Here is a 16607-nt window from a genome sequence, read left to right on the forward strand (position 1 = left end):
CCCCGAAACACAGCAAGCACTTTTTCCTCTCGGGCCCTCGCAGCAAGTTTTTCTTCAGCCTCTCAAACTTTGTCTGGAGAGTTTCAACAACCCGGATAGCTTCCTCACGGTCCTTGACCTCCTCAACAAGCGCCTTCTTACGATCCTGAGACTCCCTTGAAGGGTTTTTAGCACATAAACGCAACGAAAACGTAAATTTAAATCTTAAAAAAACCGAAACCCTTCGCAGGATCCATGCGAAAAATAATATTTAATCCGTAGTTCAGTATATTTACCTTAAGAAGCTTTACGTTAATGGAAAGATGGAGGTCTTTAATAGCGATCCAAGAACGATGAACGGAAATCCTTAGCAGCTGTTCCTCAAGTGTGAAGCACTCCACCGGTATCCACCAAGAGTACAATGTGATGGAGGAAGAAGGGGTTGAGAGAATTAGTTGCCTCCCTCTTGAATACTTTAGAATTAGGGTTAATTATTTGGGTTGAGGCAAATAGGGTTTATAATAGTATATTTATAGGAAAAATTTTCAGCTGAAAATTTTCCATAAAATATTATTATTATTAACCCTTTAATTGATTATTCTTATTAACCAATTAACTAATAATTAAAACACCTTTTAATCATTAATCCCTTTTCTAAACACTTTAGAAAAATAATTCTCTCACTTGATTTAATTTCCAAAATTAAATTCTTAATTAATAATATTAAGAATTAATTAAATCTCATTTAATCAATTATTAAATCTGCTAATTAATTATTTATTTCATAAATAAATAATTACCAGCCATTATTAAATAATTCCTCCACCATTAAATCATTCTCTTTTATAGTGTGACCCGGTAGGTTCAATATTAAGCCGGTAGTAGAAATAAATAATAATAAAACTATTTTATCATTATTTAAATAAATTCTCTAATTCATTAAATATGATTAATTAATAAATTAATCATATTTATTCTACATCGTGAGGGATACTTCTCAGCATATCGCGACTATCCAGATAATAGGAATTCACTGCTTAGAATACCAAGAACCTATTCAGTGAGTAGTTACCGTACAATCAATTCCTTCTACCCTGCAATGTCCCGATTAAATACAAAGCATGGAACTTGTGTCAAGCCTATCTTATTTAATCATTTGCTTTCCCATTCACTATGCTTAGTTCTATTTAATGTAAATTAGAAACTCCTTTCTAATTTAATTCACTCTGGCCAGAGATTCCTGAACTAGCATAAGTAGATCAGCATTGAACATTCTCTTCCTTCACAGGAAGGGGTAGATCCTTTATTGATCATACACTATCTTCGTGTACAAATTCCTATACCCAGTAGAGCCCTTATAATTGTCCCTGGAGACTAAGAACTAAACCAAAGCATAGTTCAGTGTACACAAGATGACTATGATGACCTCAAGTCTAAGGATACTTGTACAACTATCACTATGTGAATAACTACTGACACGTGAGTGAACTCCATCAGTTATTCAGCTGTGTGAGTCATGTTCAGTGAACTTATTCTATAATAAGCACCTACATACTAGCTATAGTGTCACCACACAAATGTCTATGAGAACAGACATCCTTCGTAATGAAGCAAGCATAGTATGTACCGATCTTTGTGGATTATTAATTATGAGTTAGTAATCCTACGACTAGGAAATATTTAAGTTTAGAGTTATCATCTTTTAGGTATCATTATTATGATCTCATTATAATCCATAAAAAGCTTTACTCTAAACTATGGTATATCTTATTTACACACTTAAATAGATAAAGCCCGCAGTAAAACCAAAAAAAGTCTTTTATTAATATCAATGAAATCAAAACAGATTACATAAAAGTTATTCTTAAATCATCATACATAATTGGACTTAGGACACATCTCTTTCATCCCTCTCCTTAGCCTTTCGGTAATTGACGAAGTCAGTCTTAAGCGTGCTTAAGTCTTTCACCTTAGCCTTGGCATCCGCCACCATCTTCCTATAATAGTGGATGATGGTATAGCTTCTGGAAACCCGTGAGTTATCCTAAAACATGAAAGACAGAATAAACATAGGTACAAGAAAATACGCATAGAAAAATCTAACTACAGATTTACAAACCTCGGATATATTCCGTACAAGATGGTCAAGGAAGGTATCAACATCCTGCTTGAAATAAACCTCAAAGTCGTAAGGGGTGGTGTAGTTATCAAACATCTCATTTCGACAATCATCAAGTGTCGGCCGGGCGAAAAGATTCTAAAGGGCCTCGGTCTCCACCAGCTTCTAGCTTTCCTCCTCCAAAGGATCCGGGGCAGTAGTTCTCCTATGTTGCAAAGTCCCGGACACACCGGCACCATCCTCAGCAACCTTCCTCTTGCGAAGATTCAAATCCCCAACTTCTTCCTCCTCCAATTCCATCTTTACACTCCCAGTTTTAGCAACAACAACAACAATGGGAAGCTCATTCTCCGGGATAGTTTGACGCACAACAGTGCCCGAAGAACTAGTGCTCAGAGATGGGAGCTACTGTTGCCGTCACCTTTCTTCTTCCTCCCTAAATCTAGCTGGGTTTCCCCACCGATGCTCTTGAACCAACCAACCAAATCTTGGAACTGCTTAGACATCTCGTGATGGAAGTGGTTGAACACAAGGTTGCCTTAACAAAGGAAAAATCAAGTCAAAAACACATACATTCCGGGAAGCATAATTAAGGACAGGGAAACTATGCAAAAAAGAAAAACTCCATAAATGTAAGAACTTACATCTTGCATTATATAACATTTTATTATATAAAAAATTATCATGTGGCCACTACGCACCGAGGTGAAGGGTTTCGAGCACATAAACGCAACGGAAACAGTAATTAAAAAACGTGGAAAAACCAGAATTTTCGAAACCCATAGCAGGATCCATGCGAAAAACAGATATTTAATTCATAGATCGGATTATATAACTTAAGAAGCTTTACAAATTGGTTGAATAATGGAGATCTAAATATTGTTTAATCACCACGCATCCCGCTCTCACGATCTACACTCTATCGGTATCCACACGAATGCTTGAACTCAAGGATTGGATGTGTACTAGCACAAAATCATTTCTTCTTGTTATCTCCATCTTCTCTCTTAGTGGCTAGGGTTTTAGTAAAAGTCTTGCACACAAAATCAACCATACAAGAGATATTATATAGAGAGTAGAAAAAAAATTATAACTCTTAACTAATTAGGAGTTATTATTAATTCGCAATTCCTATTTGTATAATAATTAAGTCACACTTAGTTATTTAACAACTGAATTTCATAATTGATATTAGTGAATTCGAATATCATTATTTATCTAATTAATTAAGTCATACTTAATTAATATTATAAATAATTTGAATTACTTTAATATAATTTCAATCCAATTTAAATTAAATAATCCTTCAAGCATTCTTTGTGTGTGACCCTATAGATATTATTACGTTAGAAACAAATTTTAAATCTAATTTAAAATCATAAACATTGAGCGGCATCTAGTAATACATCATTCCTACCCAAGTAATAATAAATCAATCGATGATCGATTTAACCTTTCGTGAATAATTTACAATGTAATATAATCCCTTTAACCAAATATTATAGATTAAACTAGAGGCATGTAATATGTCATTCTCATCATAGTTTAATCCAAGTTTCCTTGATCAATGAGTAGACTATCATATCAAATCAACATTTGAGCGTGGCCACGCATTTCATAGTATAGCTCACATAAAAGGCCAATAATATCACTCCTAAAATAGGAGGGTTAAACCCCATCTAGATCATTCATATTTCTCATGCGATTCATAATATACCCAATGTCCACTTTTACCATTACCCGGTCAAGGATAACTTTTAATGGAATCAATGATATATTAATTCTCATATAAAAATATAATGACTTCAAGTCTAAGGACCATTACATCATTATCACTGTGAGAATTACTTATGACACAACAGACATGTAGAATCTCACATCGGGTCTGTCCAGCACCATGTACATTTACATATGCCTGTATTTTTTACTTTAGTATCACTATACATATGATCAATGAGATGTGATCATCAGTCAACGAACACACCAGTCTTAATGCATTATTATTGTCCCTTAATAATAATACTCGACTATAGACCTTTAGGAATATTGATACTATTCGCATAATCTCATTTCTAAGACACGTACTTAGAGATATAGAATTCATATCATATTCTAAGGACATTTATTAATCTAACATTTATATCGCAGTAAATTAAGAATTAATAAATTATAAAGGGAATAATCGATAGAACATAAACATTAATAATCCAAATATATTAAACTAAAACATCATAGTGTCGTCTCTAGGGCACAAACACTAACACGAAGGCCCCACAGAAGTCAAACATCTTCGCAAGAGCCTCTCCCCTGAGTCGCTGGGTTGTGAACTTGTTACTTTTAATTACATTCTTGTATACGGGCATAAACTCCAGGTCCCCACCCTGGACAAAAATAAACTCATGAAGCCAACCCCGGAGAGAATTCAGCATGAAGACCGGGGACTTTTTGGCATTAGCAGGAAACCCATACTCATTTATGTTATAGGTAAACCCATAAAGAGGGGTGTTGGTGGATTTCTTTGTAATATCCGGGAAAATTATGTGAATATTTTCTGATAAATAAAGAAATATTATGTGTTTACATGAGTTTAAAATGATTATTGTCATGTTATGATATGTTATAATTATTATTTGTGACCCCGCGAGGACCATAAATTTTTTCGATTAATTGTTATGTGTTTTAAAATGCTAAGAATCGATCTGCAATCTGGATGTGTGTTTATTTGCGACTTTATCGAGGTACCGATTTTATCTCATTTTATGTGTGTTTGTATGCATTTTATGTGTTTTTGGGGTTTTCTCTTAATTTAGGAATTGTTTGGGTTTCTCAAAAATTAACGGATCGGGACCCCACCGGGACGTCAAAGTACACAAAATTTATATTTTTATTTTTATAAAATCATACATATTTCAAATGTCAATTATTTTTGCATTTTTGGATTAATCATAATTTTTGGGAAATTTTGACATAAATTTTATATTTAATTGATTTAAAAATTATTCCCCATAATTATTATTTTTAGGCCTAATTATTTTAAGTATGAGATAAAAACACTCTTATTTGATTTTGGGGCATTTTTTTTCTGTTAATAATATAAATATGAGATTTTACTTATTTTATTTTATTTATTTTCAGAATTATCCTAAATAATAATAAAATAGAAAATTAGAAAGTGGGGGTGAGAAATTGTTCTTGCACAAAAATCAATCCTCTGATCTGTTCTTTAATCCATTCATGGCGAGTGTTTTACTAAATCAAAGAGCATTTTACAATCGTTCTTTTGGTACAAGTATCTTGTTTTAAGATTGATTATTTTGAAAAATCGAAGTTTATGTATTTCGTTTTAAATTTAGGATTTTTCTTAATTATTGTTGATGGGTTGAATGATTTTGATTATATAACTTGATTCTAGACGTTTAGAGCTTTATTTTGGTGTATAGTTTATTGAGTTTGGTTTGATGTTTTTGGGAAACGGTATTTTCCGATTGTTCTCCGGTTTTTAGCCGGAGTTTAGACGGAATCGAAGATTCCAGGGTTATTTTTTATCGTTGTAGTTAGATTAGGTCTAGCTTCGAATCGGAATAAAACGGAGCCATTTGAAGGGTGTTATGGACTCGCCGGAGTCCGGCAAAGAGCCGCCAAAATCTGGAGTTTTTCCAGAAATCGATGGTTCTTCAAACCCTACCCGGTCGAGTTCATACCGACCCGTTTCCCAGAATTCAAAACCCGGTTTCGATCTTCAAAAACCCTAACCCCAATTCTCAAACCTCTTTTCGTTTTTTTTTTAAATTTAATTCAAAATTCATTTCTTATTTTTAAAAATCATTTCTTTTAATTCCAAAAATTATTTCATTATTATTTTTTAATTCGAAAAATTATTTATGTAATTATTTTAAATTACAAAAATTATTTTCTTTTATCACCTTCAAAAATCAAAATTTGATTTAATTATTTATAATTAATTTTAAGTAATTACTTATAGGTTTAATTAATTGATTAATTCAGTTAATCAATTAATTATATATATAAATAGTTAAATAAAATATAATTATTTATATTTAATTCAAATAATTCCTAACTTTTAAAAATTATATTTAAGCATTTAATAATCAATTAATATTATCATTAATTAATTTATTTTTATTTTATTCATAATAAATAGACCGTTCGTCCGTTTCATACGAAACGAACGCGTGTAGACTCAAAAAAATATTTTGCTTTCAATAAAAATACTTTCGAGACCTAAATACTTTTTGTATCTAAAGGTCTCTTGATTTTTGAGTCGGTCTAAGTCGATTAGTGATCGATAAATATTATTTTTGACCCGATTTTAATTCTAAAAGTACTGAGTCCTATCTTTTGACGATCTGAGTTATGTGTTACATGAATTATGTGATTACGTGTTATATGAATAACATGATAACGTGTTGTGTGATTGGCATGGTATCTGTTTACAATTTTCGACTGAGTTTGGTTTTGTTAATTAAAATAGTACTTTTGTTTATAGAATTGAGTAGCAAGGAGCGCAATCAGGGGTTAGACTAAGTTGTTAGCCAGCAGTGTAAGATGAGTTTATAGTGAAGAGTATTGAGCATACCAGGAAAGTTTTCTCCGATATTCTAAATTTAGTGCATTAATTTATTTATTCTTGTACCAGATGCAAGTTTTCTATACTATTCTAATTTCAGAATAGTTTATCGTTTTACATATCGGATTACTTAATTATAATTATACAAGTATTCTCGAAACTCCTTGTGATATATTGCAAGTATTTCTTCCCTATTCTAAGTTCAAAATAGTTATATATTTTATATTTCGCTGAAATAATCTTCAAATTGATAGATACTGAATAACTATACTATCCACATATACTCTATATAACGGAACTTTGAGATGAGATTAGAGAATAACTAATTGTTCTAGTTATTTCGCCATTATTTGTTGAGATGACTCCGGACCATGTGAAATCGGGAGTTATGTTGTTAAGGATGTCGTTTGATCCGGCTCCTTTGATTAAATATATTTTTTATGGATTGGATTGTTGCGTAAGAGGCCGCGACGGCAGTCCAGTGTGAGCCATGTATTATACTTGATTATAATATCTCGTTAGGCCAACGTGTTCCTTGGGTGCCCCTTTTGTTTAGTTGGCTATGCTTCGGCATACCGGTGTTGCTCCGCGGCTGATCATCGGAGGCAACACACTGTCGTTTGAGGATTCCAATCAAACACTACGCCATAAGTGGCCTATTGTAATGCCACTCCTGGTGTTACAATTGTTATATTGTAACACTAGAGGGCGTTACATCTGGGAGCATAACAATAGACCCTCTATTGTAACAATATTTTTATCTATTGTAACACCAGTAAAAGCATTACAATAGGGCCCTATAAACAATATAATGTCCAAATGTAACACCTGATTAGTGTTACAATAGCTTGATTAATTTTTTTAAATTATGGGCCCCACAGGGGGGCCCACCTGGGACCCACCTGTGGGGCCCACCTGTTGGGCCCACATAACCTATTGTAACACTATGTTTATCTATTGTAACACAAATTCCACAATAATGTAACACACATTTCATAATTATGTAACACTAAATGTAAGATACTGTAACATTAAATTAGGCTAATGTAACAGTTAATATATAATTTTTGAAATGCCATTCCTGTTTTCATAAGAATCCCATAATATAAGTCCCAAAAATACCACAACTACATGACCATTCAAATAACTCCCAACTCCATCCACCAAGTCTCAACTCCATCCACCAACTAAAACAACTACACCAAAACAATCTACATTCAAAGTCTATTCACCAACCAAAATAACCACCACTACTTAACCGTTAAAATAACGAAACTAGTTACGAGATTATAATAAAAAAAATTTGATGATTACAAAATACTTAAATTGTTTTGCCTTCAGTGCCTTGACTTCGAGTGCCTTCAGTGGTAAAAGGAGTGTGAGTTCCACTGGCAAAAGAAGTGCCATTCTCATCATGATCACTTGACTCGGTCGCACAAAAGTTTCCAACATCAATGTTCATACTTGAATCTGCACACAGGAATACGAATGAGAAAAAGTCACAGAAACTAGAAAAGAAAAGAATGAAAATGAATGGTTTTTAAACTTATACCTACAAACCGAATAAGTAGAAGGTTGACCTCATGGGATTTTATTCCTTATGGTGTTCCGTTAATTAAGTATATTAGAAAAAATCTAACAATGCATCAGATGTAAAATGCTACTTCATTCGAATAAAACTTATTGCTCCTTGTGGTGTGAAAGATCCTATTTAATTGTATTAAAAGGATATTTCACATCACAGGGAGTTTTATTCGAATGAATTAATATTTAAATCTGATGCAGTGTGAGATTTTAGGCTGCAAGAAGCTTTCCCTCCTCTGCTAGCAGTGTTCTTAGCATCTACACCATATGCATTATGCACATAAAGAATAGATTTTTAATTGAAAAAAGATCAAGAAAATCAAGTATTAACATACCCTTTGTTGGTGTGAACATACCTTTCCCCTAACTGTAAAACCAAGTCCCTTGTTTGTGGATTAGAGCCTTATTTCTCACCCTATCGCGAGATCTCCTTGACAGGCCTAAATAAGATAAGAATTATATTTAGCATACATACTTGCTCAAAACAAATAATATTAATGTAAGTCAAAATACACAAACAAATGTGTGAGACAAACCTATTTTAATTTATATTTAGTATGATTTCTGCAACAAAAAAGAACGTTTCTACCAGGTAAATGCAGATAATTTTAATTTTAAAAAGGAAACTGTCTATGAGGTAAATGCAGGAAGTTTTAACCCTCTAAATATCTCTGTAGGATATTTATAACACATGAATTATGATAATTGATAGCCCTCTCCTTTCCCACATGCCAAATAAACTTTCAAACAGCATGATGCATATATTCCTCGCTGCCAATTTTGGGTTCGAATTAAAAGGTATTGTATGCCAGAAGATGAAATATACATCTTTCTAAAAGTAAACTCCTTAAACTTAACAAAAGACTGTAATGTAAATATTAATTAAATGTTCAGCAACTCGTCAGAGAAAAATATATAATCAGATGACTTGTGTATAAAGAGTCATCATTCTTAAAATACGTTGATATATAAATTGCGTCACTAACATCATTTAAATCCAGCCACATAGAATTTTTCATACATAAATACACATTAACCAGATTAATATCTTAGTATAAAAGTTTTGACTCCCAAACAATAAAAATTTTATTCACAAATATTGAAATTTGTCTATTTGAGGGATAATCTAGTGAAATCAGCTAACCACCAAGACGAGTCAGCTACTATGATTATAAAATTAATTTACACATTGTAAGCTCAAGGTTCACAGCCACTTGCTCAAAAATGCAAATCAACAATGCACAAAACCATAATATTGGTCTAGTTTAGATATGCCCACCTAAAGCATAAAACTACTACAAATTAACCAAACAATACACCCTAGCCAAAATCCACACCCTTAGTGGTTATGCAGGATCTAAGCATATGTACCTCTACAGGTTGTCCTTTTCTACGAAGACGGTCGTCCTGTTGATGGGAAAGGTATTGAAAGGAAAGTGCTTGATCGTGTACATGAAACTTACAAGGCTGAGTTGGAAGGTAAATACTTTGTATATGACGGTGAGAAGAGTTTGTTCACTGTTGGGGCTCTTCCAAGAAATAAGCTCGAGTTCACTGTTGTGCTTGAAGATATTTCATCTAATAGGTATGCCCTTTCTTGACTTTGTTTCTTCTTTTGTTATATGCAGTTATGTCCTCTTTGTTATCACCTAATTTGTCCTCTTTGTTATTGTTCTGCAGGAGCAATGGAAATAGGAGTCCTCATGTTGATGGAAGTCCTAATGAAAATGATCGCAAGCGGTTGTGCAAACCTTACCAGTCCAAAACTTACAAGGTTGAAATATCTTATGCTGCGAAGATTTCTATGCAGTCTATCGCACAAGCTTTGCGTGGTCAGGAGTCTGAGAACTCTCAGGAGGCTTTAATGCATATAAATTTGATTGTAAAATGACAAAAATTTAAGACTGTAAATAAAAATTCAATTTAACACGGGACAATGAAACCTAAAAAAAATTAGCTTGTGGCATTAATTTTGCATAAAACTTGCTTCTGTTAAAAGAATTTTGTGTTAGCATGGTGACAGATCTTGCATTTACTACTCTACACATCCATAAACAACTTGTTTTTAATATTGTCCTGGGGTTTCTATGGCTCTAATAAACCAGTCACAACCAATGTACAAACTAAGTAGTCAAATTATCGTTAATTGTTATCCTTGTATTAATTATAATTAAGATCACTTGTGAAATGCTTGTTTTCACTTTCTCCATTATTATCCAATACTTCTGAGTAAGTTTACGGTATCTATTCATACACCTGAGTAGTAGTAGAGATTTTCGCATCCTACATTCAATTAAACAGAGAGAAGACATGAATCGAGAGCCCTAATTAAAAACTCATCCCCCTCATTTCTTAAGAACTTTAAATCTAACTCACTAGTATAGAAGCCAAATAATAAAAAATACATCCAAATAATTAAATAACACATAACAAGCATACATGCTTATACATCACCACACCCATAAAATCAAACAAATATAGAAAGTAAAAGAAAAAATACCTTAATTGCAAAAAACCTCAATGGATTTAAACCGCAATAGCTTAGACTCAATCGCCTGAAATATAAATCAAAAGAGCTTAGATCCAACAGTTTATTGAAACTAAAAGAGTTAGAAGCCCCACTTAATATGTGTATTTACCTTAATCACAAAAGCCCCAATTTATGAAACCTTATTTTCCTGCAAATTGAGAAAATTAGTAACCCTAATTGGAGAAAATGTGTGTGTTTGTATATACAAATACCTGTCGTTCTTCAATTTGGAGATTTATTTTTCTTCTGAAGCTTAATTAGTAACCTAATCGGAGAGAGCGTGTTTGAAGAGAGAGGGTTTGAGAGAAAGTGTTTTGAAGAGAAATGGTTTGAGAGAGAGTTTACAGAGAGGGTCAATCTATTCTTCAATTGGAAGAGTATTGAGAGAGATGACTGAGTAGTGAGAGAGAGACGACTAGGTGGTGAGAGAGAGGACTGAGTTGGGGTGTTGGAGTCGGGTGTTTGAGGTACACCTGTGTATTTCAGTTTAGGGGGGAATCTTACCGCCCAAGTAATTTCACCCCGATTACTGTATCTGCCTTGTCATTTTCTTTTTTATTTTTTAATCTTGATTTATAAATTTTTAAATATCTTAAAAATGCAAAATTTTGTTTAAATATAATATTATTTATTCTTTTAAAAAAATATTAAACATTATAAAAATTTCATAATATTACATATGACATTCTGCAGTCATAAATAATATATATTATAATTCTAATTCTAATTTTAAGAAAATATAACCATTTTATTAATTTTAAAAATAAAAAAGTAGTTATTGTAACAGAAGGTGCTGGTGTTACAGGTTGTGCAACACTGTCGCTCCAATGCAATACTAACTTTACAGATATTGTAACACCAAATTAGTAATGTTACAATAGAACAAAAATTTCTTAGCTACTGCAACGAAATGCTTGTAATGCTTTTTAAAAAGCATTGCATCAGGCCACTTATGGCGTAGTGAAATATATTAAAAAGTATGGTTTATCATTAAATCTTATAATAGTTTGTGGTTTACTCTGATGTTGTTGTTCACTTTCATTTTTCAGATATATTGATGTTGTTATTTCAAGTATAAGTTATATACTGCTTGCTGAGAAATTCTTTCGCTCATACTTGTTTATTATTATGATCTTTCAGCTGATTATAGTAGGCCTGAGTTCCAGGTTTGATCAGGAGTTGTGTGCTTGTAAATATTTTGGTGTGCTTTCCAGTTAGATTGTCTTGAGACGAACGGTTAGTCTAGTGGTTTGTAAAAAAATTGAATATTTTGTAAAGTTGAATAGACTTATGGGTTGTAATAATAAATGATTTGTAGTAGTGCCTGTTTCATACTATAACCTATGATCAATCCAGTTACATGCAAGGGGTCATATTTATTATTTTATTTTGCTGTGCATATTGTAGCATTGTTTATCAGTTAGTAACTCCCAAATCTAGACCCCAGATTTGAGGGCGTTACAGGTTGGTATCAGAGCTACAGATTATTCTCACTGAAACAGGCTTAGGGTTGTCTTAAGTAAGTCATAGGAGATCACATAAGATAAGCGCGTGTAGTTTAACTCTTATAGGGTTAAGTTTAGGGTGTTAGTTTGACCTATAGTTAAGTTGCCTGGTTTTTTGATTGGTATTTAGCTTTAGGATTTTATGTCAGTGCTTTGCTATTTTGTTGGGTTCCGAGGATAGTAAGAAGTGATGAAAGTGGTTGGAAGGTTGTGTTGTGACTCTATCCACCATTTGTTGGTTTATTTGAGATCGTTGAGCAAGAGCTGAAAGATTTTGATAATTCCTTGTCATTTTCCTTTGTGCTATTATTTTTTTGAGATAGTAAGCAGGATTATGTGATAATCATGTCACATGTGTTAATATGGTAGCAAGTTTATGGTATTTTGGAAAGGAGCTAATACATTAGAATTTGGATATGCTAAAAGGTTGCTACATATTTGACACCATGTTTGACAGATTATTATATAAGTTGCTTGTTTTCTTATCAGAATAATGGGTCTGAAGATTAAGAGTAAGCTAATAGAGGGTCATACTCAGATTCCAAAACAGCAAAATTCCAACTGTCCACGCTGCCATATTGCAGAATTTGTAGAAAAAAGCACTTTGGGGTTTCTAAGGCTAATGTATCATGTTTTAAGTGCAAGCAGAAATGACACTACGGGAGCTGGAGTAAAAATTGAACGTCTGTTCAAAAGTAGAGGATTATATGTTTCAAGTCTGGGAAGGTTGGACATATTTATAAGAACTATTGTATATCAGGTCCAGTTGCAAAGGTGCCAAGAATTTGAAGGACTAGTAGTTGGAAAGAAAAGTTAGGGTAATCAGTCTTAGAACCCGAATCAACAAAGACCAGTTGTCCATCAGTTCCAGGTTATAGAACATGCGATAAGAAGCAATATGGACCTTGCAAGGCTAACGCTATCTACTGTCGGTGTAATATAAAAGGACATCATGCTTATGAGTGCCATAACCAGATGCCCGACATTACATGTTTCCGAGGTAGGAAGATAAGGCATTATGTATACAACTGTAAAGAGCAAGCTACAGGGGTAAATGTGCCAAAGATTGCAGGATCATCATCCCAGATTGTGCCAAGGATTGAAGGACCACCAGCTCAACCCAAAATCGGAATGTTCAATATGAATATGAAGGATGTTGTTCAGAGTTCCGACGTGGTTGCATGTACGCTTCCAGTCAACTCCGTAGATGCTAAATTTTTAAATGATTCTCGAGCTACAAGATCATTTATTTCTAAAAATTTTGTCGATAAACTGTATTGTGAAGTTGAATTGTTAGATTAAGAGTTAATGATAGAACTAGCTAATAAGAACCAAGTTTTCGTCGATCAAGTGTGTCCGAAGTGTGTCATTGAGATAGCAGGACATCATTTTTATGCCAACTTAATACCTTTTAAGTTGGGAGAATTTGATGTTATCCTAGAATTGGATTTGGTTGTCAGAGAATAATGCTCAAATTGATTGTAAGAATAGGAAAGTGAGACTTCATATATTAGATAATAAGAAGAAGGTGATATTTCGAGAAAGTGGGCAGGAAAAAAAGTTTTTAACGATAGCACAAGTGAATAAGTTATTACGTCAAAATTGTGAGGCATATTTGGCCCATGTGATAGACACCAGCAAAGAAGTTCCCGTGCTCGAAGCAATTCCAGTTGTCAATGAGTTTCCAGATGACCTTCCAGGATTACCTCCCAATAGAGAGTTTGAGTTTGCGATTGATTTAGCACCCGGAATGGGACCAGTTTTAAAGCTCCTTATCGAATGGCACAAGTAGAGATGAAAGAGTTGGCAACTCAGCTGCAAGATCTTCTGGAGAAAGGAGTTATAAGACTAAGTGTATCCCCATGGGGCGCATCAGTTTTGTTCATCAAGAAGTAAGATGGTAGTATGCGACTATGTATTAATTATCGGGAATTGGATAAGCTAACCATTAAGAACAAGTATCTGTTGCCAAGGATTAATGATTTGTTTGACCAACTGAAAAACGTTGTATGGTTTTCTAATATTAATTTAAGATCTGGGTATCATCAACTGAAGATTAATCCAGAGGACATTCCGAAGATAACATTCAAAACCAGATATGGACACTATGGGTTTTTAGTGATGGCATTTGGAGTAATAAACGTGCCAGTAGCTTTCATGGAACTCATGAATCAAGTATTCAAGAAATATTTGGATAAATTCATAATTGTGTTCATAGATGATATTTTGATTTATTCCAAGATGGAAGAAGAACATGCAGAACATTTGAGGATAGTTCTAGAGATACTGCGATAAGAGAAATTGTACGTAAAGTTTTCAAAGTATGAATTTTGGTTAAAAGAAGTACGATTTCTTGGGCACGTGATTAGTAATAAATGAGTGGAAGTAGAAATGTTAAAGATTGAAGCTATAATCAACTGGGAGAGACCAAAAACACCAACAGAATTAAGAAGTTTCATGGGATTCGCAGGTTACTACAGAAGATTTGTGCAAGAATTTGAAAAAATAGCTACGTCATTGACAAAGCTCACCAGAAAGAATCAGAAGTTTGAATGGAACGAGAAGTGCGAGGAGAGTTTCCAGGAATTAAAGAACATATTAGTATCTTCTCCAGTGATAGTCTTAATCTACAGTGACGCATCATATAAAGGATTGGGATGTGTTTTAATGCTACACGGAAAGGTGATAGCCTACGCTTCAAGACAGCTGAAACCACATGAAGAAAAGTATCCAACCCATGATCTTGAATTGGAAGCTATAGTGTTTGCATTTAAGATATGGAGGCATTATCTTTATGGAGAGAAGTGTGAGATCTACACGGACCACAAGAGTTTGAAGTATATCTTCACTCAGAAGGACATAAACATGAGACGGAGAAGGTGGCTAGAATTGATCAAGGATTATGACTATACAATCAACTATCATACAGGAAAAGCAAATGTGGTGGCAGACGCTCTAAGCAGAAAAGAAAATTTAAATATGATCACTTCATTTGAAGAATTGATCAAGGAATTTGAGAAGCTTTAAATAGAGGTCAGTATTTCAAGTATGTCTACAGGTATGTTGTGTGATATATCTTTTCAACCAAAAATATTGGAGAAAATAAGAAGATGTCAGGACGAAGTAATGAACCATGAACAAGACAAGTTAACAGGAGAAGAGATAAAGAGTCAAAAGGATGATAAAGGGATACTAAGATTTTCTTCCAGAATATGGATACCCAACGTAGCCGAGCTAAAAGATAAAATTCTTCGATACACTCATAACTCTAGATATTCAATTTATCCTGAAAGTACAAAGATGTACCGAGATTTAAAAGAAAACTTTTGGTGGCCAAGTATGAAGAAAGAGATTGCAGAATGGGTGAGTAAATGTTACACTTTCCAAAGAGTCAAAGAGGAATATCAAAGGCCCAGTGGACTCTTACAACCATTGGACATTCCATAATGGAAGTGGGAACATCTTGCGATGGATTTATAGTTGGATTACCGAGGACCATGGAAAATCATGATGCTATTTGGATTATTATTGACAGATTGACTAAGTCAGCGCATTTCCTGCCTATCAACGAGAGATTCTCATTGGATAAATTGGTTCGGTTATATATGAAGGAAATTATGGTTCAACATGGAGTTCCGGTATCCATAGTTTCAGACAGAGATCCTTCATTTAATTCAAGATTTTGGAGAAGTTTTCAAGATTGTCTCGGAATGAAGTTGAATATGAGTACCGCGTATCATCCGCAGAAAGATGGTCAAAGCAAAAGGACAATTCAGACTATCGAAGACATGCTAAGGTTATGTTCTTTAGATTTTGAAGGAAGTTGGGACGAACATTTATCATTAGTTAAATTCTCCAATAATAACAATTATCATGCCAATATTGGAATGCCGCTATACAAAACCTTATACGGTAGAAGATGCAGATCCCCAATATGTTGGGACAAAGTTGGTGAAAGGAAGATTTTAGCTCCAGAATTGATCCAGCACACAAAAGAGAAAGTAGAACTCATTCGGAAAAGATTAGTGGCAACTCAAGATTGTCAACGCAAATTTGCTGATCCTACTAGAAAGGATATAGAATTTGAAGTTGGAGAAGCAGTGCTATTAAATATTTCACCTTGGAAAGGTTTATCCCGATTTGGGAAGAAAGGAAAACTGAGTCCTCGTTATGTTGGCCCTTTTGAGATTTTGAGGCGTGTGGGAAAGGTTGCTTACGAGCTAGCTTTACCACCACACATGCAGCATATCCACAACATGTTCCATGTGTCAATGTTAAATCATTATTTTCCTGATTCAAATC

Source organism: Apium graveolens, chromosome 10 (genome assembly GCF_009905375.1).
Source record: "Apium graveolens cultivar Ventura chromosome 10, ASM990537v1, whole genome shotgun sequence".
In the NCBI taxonomy this organism is placed as follows: Eukaryota; Viridiplantae; Streptophyta; class Magnoliopsida; order Apiales; family Apiaceae; genus Apium; species Apium graveolens.